The 7,170-nt window shown below is 35.8% G+C and overlaps 1 pseudogene; it reads right to left on the minus strand.

The window, feature by feature from the left end:
• Positions 1–5,840: 5,840 nt before the first annotated feature.
• On the minus strand, positions 5,841–6,780 carry LOC101397992 (olfactory receptor 5W2-like; annotated as a pseudogene).
• Positions 6,781–7,170: the final 390 nt, after the last annotated feature.

The raw sequence follows: 7,170 nt of genomic DNA on the forward strand, positions 1-7,170 counted from the left end.
ACAAGGGTTCCCTTTATTCCACATCCTTGCCAACACTTGTTGTCTCTTGTCTTTTTGATGATAGCCATTCTAGCAGGTGTGAGGTGATAAATCATTGTGGTTTGATTTGCATTTCCCTAATGATGAGTGATACTGAGCAATTTTCTTGTACCTATTGGCCATTTGAATATCTTTTTGGAAAAATGTCTGCTCAGTTCATTGGCCCATTTTTTTTTTTTTTTTTAAAGATTTTATTTATTTTATTTTTTCCCCCCAAAGCCCCAGTGGATAGTTGTATGTCGTAGCTGCACATCCTTCTAGTTGCTGTATGCGGGACTCGGCCTCAGGATGAACGGAGAAGTGGTGCCTCGATGCGCACCCGGGATCCGAACCCGGGCCACCAGCATCGCAGCGCGCGCACTTAACCACCAAGCCACAGGGCCGGCCCTCATTGGCCCATTTTTTAATCAGATTTTTTTTTTGCTGTTGAGTTATGTATTTACTAATATGTGAATTGCAAATATTTTCTTCCATTCTGCAGGTTGCCTTTTCATTTTGTTGATAGTTTCCTTTGCATGCAAAAGCATTTTAGTTTGATATAGTCCCACTTGTTTATCTTATAACTGGAGTTTTTGCTTTTGCTGCCAAATCTAAAAAATCATTGCCAAGACTGATGTCAAGGAGTATATACGCTATGTTTTGTTTAGTTTTATGGTGTCAGGTCTTATCTTCAAGTCTTTAATTCATTTTGAGTTGATTTCTGTGTATGGGGTAAGATAGGAATCCAGTTTCATTTTTTTGCAGTGGCTACCTAGTTTTCTCAGCACTACTTATTAAAGAGATTATTTTCCCCCATTGTATATTCTTGCATCTATTGTTGTAAGTTAATTGACTGCAAATGAGTGAGTTTATTTTTGGGTTTTCTATTCTTTTCCATTGATCTATATGTAAAAACATGTCTGCTTTTATGCCAATAACATACTATTTTTGATCACTATGGATTTGGAATATAGTTTGAAATCAGGAAGTGGGATGCCTGTAGTTTTGTTCTGCTTTCTCAATACTGCTTGGCGATTAGAGGTCTTTTTTTGTTCCACGCAAATTTTAAGATTGTTTTCCCTATTTCCGTAAAAAAATGCCATTGGAATATTGACAGAGATTGCATTGAACATGTAGATTGCTTTGGGTAGTAGTGACATTTTAACAATATTAATTCTTCCAATGCATGGTCATGGAATATCTTTCCATTTATTTTTGTCTTCTTCAATTTCTTCCATCAATATCTTATAGATTTCAGTATCTAGATCTCTTACTTCCTTTGTTCAATTTATTCCTAAATACTTTATTCTTTTTGACACAATTGTAAATGGGATTTTTTTTCTTAATTTCTCTTTCTGATAAATCATTGTGAATGAGTAGAAATGCAACTGATTTTGTATATTGATTTTGTATCCAGAAATTTCCTGAATTTGTTTATTAGTTCTAATTGTTATTTGGTGGAGTCTTTAGGGTTTTCTATGTATAATATCATGTTGTCTGCAAATAGAGACAATTTCACTTTTTCCTTCCCCATTTGCATGTCTTTTATTTCTTTTAGTTTTTCTGGCTAGAACTTTCAGTAGTATGTTGAATAAAAGTAGCAAGTTTGGACAACCTTGTCTTGTTCCTCATCTTAGAGTGAAAGATTTCATATTTTCACTGTTGAATATGATGTTAGCTATGGGCTTGTCATATATGACCTTTATTTATCTTGAGGTGAATGCCCTCTCTACCTAGTTTGCTGAGAGTTTTATCATGAAAGGATGTTGAATTTTGTCACTTGATTTTTTTCTTCATCTATCAAGATGATAATGGGATTTTTTTTTTCATTTTTTTAAATGTGGTGACTACACTGATTGATTTGCAGATGTTGAAACATCCTTGCATCCCTGGAGAAAATCAGACTGGATCATGGTGCATGATCCTTTTAATGAACGATTGAATTTGGTTTGCTAATATTTTGTCAAGGATTTTTGCATCTATGTTCATCAGGAAAATTGACCTTTAATTTTTTTTCCTTGTATTGTCTTTGTCTGGTTTTTGTACCAGGGTAATGATGGCCTCGTAAAATGAGTTTGAATTGCTGCCTACTCTTCTATATTTTGGAAGAGTTTGAGAAGGATTGGTATTAACTCTTTAAATGTACAGTAGAATTCACCAATAAGGCTACCTGGTTTTAGACTTTTCTTTTTTGGGAGTTTTTGATTGTTGATTCAATGTCTTTACGAGTAATTGGCCTACTCAGATTTTCTATTTCTTCATAACTCTGTCTTGGTAGGTTTTATGTTATAGGAATTTATCAATTTCTTCTAATTTGTCGATTTTTTGGCATGTAATCATTCATAGTAATCCCTTATGATCCTTTGTATTTGCATAGTATCAAGTGTAATGTCCCTTCTTTAATTTATAATATTATTTATTTGAGTCCTGTCTCTTCTTTTGCTGGTAAATGTAGCTAAAATTTGTTTATTTTGTTTATTGTTTAAAAAAATAAGCTGTTAATTTGATAGATCTTTTCTGTTGTTGTTTTAGTCTCTGTTTCATTTATTTCAGCTCTGATCTTTATTTCCTTTCTTCTACTAAATTTTGGCTTAGTTTGTTCTTCTTTTTCTTTTTCCTTGAGGTACAAAGTTATCTCTTTTTTTCTCTAATGTAAGTATTTCTCACTTAAACTTTATTCTTAGAACTGCTTTTGCTGCATCCTCTAACTTTCGATATGTTGTGTTTCTATTTTCATTTCTGTTAAGATATTTTTTGAGTTCTTTTTTAATTTCTTCTCTGACCCATTGGTTGTTCAGGAGCATGTTCTTTAATCTCCACATATTTGTGAATTTTCCTCTTCTAACTGATTTCTAGTTTCATAGCTTTGTGATGGGAAAAGATGCTTGACATGATTTCAATCTTCTGTAGCTTTCCTGAATGGAAGCTCTGTTGGCCATCAGAGTCAGGTGATCTGGGGACATGTTCCTTGGGCAGCAGCCACAAAAGCTCGGGTGCAGACATATCAGTGACTTGGGGTGGGCAGGAGTGAGAGAGTTGGGGGAAGTCTGTACGCTTTCCTGATCTCCCAGGAGGATCCCAATCAGTCGCTAGACACATGCTAAATTTAAGGCCTGACTCTCAGGCAGCAGCTTTTAAAATATGCAAGTAGAAACCAATCAGAGAAAGACCATGAGATGGGTTTTTCTGCCCTCTATCTCTGCTCTAAGCCCTGGTATAATAACTGCAGACAGTGCTGACTTCCCTTAATAACCGTTTTTTTTTTTTGCTCTAGTCTTGTGGGTCTTATGGATGCAAGCTCCATTGGCCTTCAGAGATAGGGGATTTAGAGGGCTGTCCCTCTGGGAGTCTTAAAATTTGGGACATTATACGTGGGGTCCACACTGTTCATTCCTCAGGGAGAAGCTAGGAGCTAGTTGTTCCTTCCCAAATGTATGTCCCTGAGCTGGGAGTGAGAGTTATGGTGAAAGTGTGTCTGAGCCTTCTTTACCTGTATCAAGGTGGATATTTTCTCATTGCTCAATGTGTAAGAGTCACTTAGCTAGTTTTCTGATTTCTTTAGAGTGAATTGTACCATGTGTAGCTCTTCATTTGATGTGCCCATGGGAGAAGAGCAGTTTAGGAGCTTCCTGTGTCACAATATATAAAGACTGCCCCTTGACCCCAATAATATTGTATTTGGAAAATAATATTTGCCATCAGCCACTGGGGACATGTGAGAAGGATGTGATGTACAGTGACTAAGGGGGGAAGGGGATGATGAGGATTCAAGTGGACAGGCTGGAATATACAAAGGCTTTTGATGTAGTGCTTCCTTTTTGTGTAGAATACCAAGACAAAGACTCATTATAGGCCATCTGCCCAAGCTTCTATTTGAGTCATGATTCCCTAAAAAACATTCCCCATAATCTATTGTTCAACCTCACAACTTTAAGAAGAGGAAGCCCAAAATTAATTGACTCATTTACTTCTATTTTTCAAATTCCATTTAGAGGGCTTAAAATTTCCTTCTCTTTAGTTCACACCCACTAGATCTGATAAAACAGCCAATATGTAGATCAAATCAGTCCTTAAATGCTGTAATATATAGCAGTCATAAGAGAGGGAGATGAGTTAATCAGATTGTGTGTTTACTTCCTCTAAATTAGTGGCAATCCACTGACATCCCATTTTTCTTGAACAATATATTTCAAAAAATGTTTTCTACCATGCTGTTGCTCATAAGTAACATTTCCAAAAGAGTATGTGTTAACTGAGAAAAAATGGTACGAGTGAAATGCCTTAAAATTTTTTATTGAGAAAAAAAATTCTCTATAGGTTTTTTGAGCATGATTCTGTGTGAGAGCTCACAGTGTCCCACAAATGCCCCTTTGAAAACCAGAAAATCTTCATGGGCATTACTTTCATTTAGAAATGTTTTCTTACACAGGAATTTAAAAACAGTAGCTAGAAAATCTAAGACATTCAGTGACTTTTAACTTCTACAATTGTAACGGATAATTAAGCGAGTCTTTGAGTCTTACATGCTCCTTCAAATGTCTGGCCGTATCCATGTTGTCTCAACAAGCTAATCAGTGCTTTAATCGTCAGAAACTGGAGCAGAGACAGATGAAATAGTCAAATACTCAAGAATGTACACAGAAGAGTGTTGTTTACTTCTAGTGTAATTAATACGTAGATTTCTATAGTCCATTACCTTAGTATCCACACCATTTATGTACTTTAATAAAAGTTATAAAATATATATAATCAAGCCACGTATCATTAATCCTCAGTTAATTTTGTATTATTGACATATAATTAGCAATCAAAAATGTTATCTGATGTTTCACTTTGTTATATATTTGTTTATTTTGCCATTTTGTGTCCCAGACATCGTGCAGTGCTTTGTATAATAGGGATGAAATGCTCAATCCTTAAGCAAAGATTGCTCACAATCTCATATTAGAGACAATGATTTAATAAACAGGGTGATATTAAAACAATATTTTAAGGAGAGCATTGTCTGTAAACTACAAAATGGGACATTTAACCAGAGCTGAGAAAGAGGAGGAATGGAAGAGAAGCTTCCTGGAGGAGGTGATGGTGGAGTTGATAGTTAGTAATTACAGCACAATGATGTAATTTATCAAGACACTTTACATTTCTCTTTATAACCTATCCGTGTTGGACTTCTTTAATACTAAAAAGTTATAGAACTGGCCACCTCAAGACCTCTGACTGTCAGACCCTCTGTCTAGAATCCTTTCCTTTCTCCAGCTTGCATTTTTTTAGATCTGAGACTGAGTATCTCTATCCAGGGAAGCCTTTCCTCTGTACACTAGATTCTAAATTTTTTTCTAGATTTTTAACCCCCAGGTTTTTACTTCATGAAAGTTTTTACTCTTATTATGAAATATTTGAGTACTTAGTTAATAAATGTTTGTTTATTCCTCTAGATTATAGGATTCATTAGTATGGAAACTACTGGATTCCTCATGAAATGCAAAGTATCCAAATACACAAAAAGCACTCTGTGAACACTAGATAAATCTTCGTATCCTTGAAATAATGTTTCAATGAAAGAATGAATGATAAAAATATGGTAAAATTAGAAAAGTCATGTTAGTTTTCACTATAAAGGAGTATCATAAATAAATTCAAGACCATAGTGAATGACAACAGGTTAGGGGGCTGCAACGTTTTCTTATTTTGGGCTTCAGTACGGATAATCATTTATGTAAATACGTGAGAAAATTGTGTTTCCCATCTATTGTATTATATAATTTTATGAAAATGACAATCACTAAATGTGTCTGTGTGCATAGGCGTAATATAAATATTTAAAACCATCCTTTACTTTTCAATTTTTCTAGGGCCTCTTTCACATCGTTGTTCCTCAGGCTATAATCAGAGGGTTTAACATGGGAATCACCAGGGTGTAAAACAATGAGGTCATTTTGTCTTGATCTAGGGAGTAGGAAGAACTTGACCTGAAATACATGAAGAGCATAGTTCCCTGGAAAATGGCCACAGCAGTTAAGTGGAAGGCGCAGGTGGAGAAAGCTTTGACCCTCCCCTCAGCAGAGTGGATCTTTATCACTGCCAGGATGATATAACAACAAGAGACAAGAACTCCTGAAATGGCACTTAGTTCAATGAAGCCAAAAATAGTGAATATTGCTAACTCATTGACCTCTGTATCTGAGCATGAGAGCAGTAGGAGAGGAGGGATATCACAGAAGAAATGGTTAATCTCATTTGACCCACAGAAACATGAGCGGAATGTTAATGTCGTGTGTATCAAAGCATCTGCCATTCCCACCAGATAAACTCCAGGAGGCACACTCTGCTGGACATGTGGACTGTGTGGAGCAAGGGGTTGCTAATGGCCTTGTACCGATCAAAGGCCATCACTGCCAGCAGTAGACACTCAGAATCTGCAAACCTATAGTAGATGAAGAATTGCAGAGCACAGCCATAGAAGGGGATTGATTTGTTTTTGGCTAAAAGGTCCACCAGTATCTTGGGTCCAATTGCTGTGGAGTAGCAGAGGTCACAGAAAGAGAGGTGGCTGAGGAAGAAGTACATCGGTGTGTGCAGCTGGGAATCCATTCTAATTAAAATGATCGTTCCAAGATTTGCCAGAAGATTAGTGAGATAAACAACTAGAAGCATGGCAAATAGGGTCACTTTCATCCCAGGGTTATTAGTAATTCCCAAGAAAATGAATTCAGTCAAAGAGGAGCAATTTTCTCTCTCCATTCTTCTTTGTTCTTGCCTAAATTTATAAGAAAATAATCAAGAAAATGATAGTCATATTTTAACTCTTCTGGACATCCACAAAATATCTGTAAGGCAGAAAATGATTTCTTTCTGTAACTGTTTTTTAATGCTCAGAAAATTACCCAGTCACATACCCAGTCTTTAAAGAGACATTGCTATCTGTAAGACAATAATAAAAAATATCTGGTATAGGCAGTCGAGAAACTTTGATCTAAATCTAAATGTCATTCCTGAGGTATATGACTTTCTAGAAGCTCTATCATTTCTCTGAGCGTTACCTTCCTTATCCCAAGGAAGAAATTTGGAAGAATTTATATCTAATTGTGTATTCAAAATGATATGGTAGAAACACTGATATTAGAGAGAACAGGTTGTAAGATGTGGGAT

This window comes from Ceratotherium simum, chromosome 34, assembly GCF_057802395.1.
Source record: "Ceratotherium simum simum isolate JZ-2026a chromosome 34, ASM5780239v1, whole genome shotgun sequence".
NCBI classification, from domain to species: Eukaryota; Metazoa; Chordata; class Mammalia; order Perissodactyla; family Rhinocerotidae; genus Ceratotherium; species Ceratotherium simum.